Below are 1,360 nucleotides of genomic sequence, written 5' to 3' on the forward strand. Positions count from 1 at the left end.
TGTGTGTGTGTGTGTGTGTGTGTGTGTGTGTGTGTGTGTAAAGAGAAGTATTTTATCCTTCTGATAATCCGTGGTTCAATCAGTCCCCCTCCTTTCAATTTTAATCTCCCTCTAGCATGTGAAGTATGGGTCAATCCTCTTTCTTCCAGAATTCAAATCCAGTTTTCCATATAATTTTCTGTTGCAATGATGATAAATGTCGGGCTGGAAACGTAATTTGTGTTCAGTGTTTTTAAGCTGGTCATCAATGCTATACAAGAGATTTAATTTTTCTTATCTGTTTCTTGTGATATCAAAAAGAGCAACTGCCTTCTATAACAGCATTTCTTTTTAACATTTTGCTGCTTCAGGCAACGATATTACTTTGGCTCTGTTGTAATCTGGCAGCAGATTTTATTCTTAGATTCTGTCGATCGATCCATCGATCTCAGTATGTTCTTCATTATTAGTTTTTATTCCCTTTGTTGCTGTATTCCAGATTATTCTGGCCACCATAGTATAGTTTACAAAATGGCAATATCTAGAAAATATTCTGTTAGTTGTCAATTGTTAATGTCTTCAGTTTTAGTTTTACACAGCCTATATTTATTGTCAACTAATGTTTGTTGCTTTTATAGTAGAAGTCATTTGATCACGGTTTCTTGCGCCTGATTTCAAGGAAATAGCTACCTTGATCAAATGTTGGAAACTGGTGAATCGCTGCATTTTTTTAATTCAAGCATGCGTGTACAACAAACTCAAAGGCCTGGACTCTATGTTTTCTTTAGTTGCCATGCTAAGATGGATTTTCTAGTGTTCCTTGAAGAAATAACACCGTGAAATATATTTTATCTTTCCTCATTCATTATTCTAAAGATATTTTGAAACTGTTCTGAAATTGCACTGCACAATTGTTGCTCTTTACTTTTTTCTATGCTTCAGAGACATAACTGCATCTCATATGATATACTACCACACCACATACCAACACACCACACCACACCACACTACTCCGCACACTAGCACTGACCACTTCCCAGCACCTACACATGCACACACCTACACATGCACACACGCACACGACAAGTCACCAGCCCCCTTCCACACGCACAGAACGCTCTCACATACACACGCACGCGCACCTTCGTTTTGGGTGTATACATATATTTAAGTATAAATAAGAGGAGAGACCACTAAGTGGACTTCTTGTATGTTAAAAATAGACGTCAAACCGTCCTACCATGAAAAATGTATTCTCAAATTAGCTAGAAGCTAGATGATTACGAGGTAGAGAAATGAAATGAAATAAATTGATATTATTTAATAATATTAACTTCTACCATTTTATATATGTATATATACATATATATATATATATATA

This window comes from Octopus bimaculoides, chromosome 9 (genome assembly GCF_001194135.2).
Source record: "Octopus bimaculoides isolate UCB-OBI-ISO-001 chromosome 9, ASM119413v2, whole genome shotgun sequence".
Classification (NCBI taxonomy): Eukaryota; Metazoa; Mollusca; class Cephalopoda; order Octopoda; family Octopodidae; genus Octopus; species Octopus bimaculoides.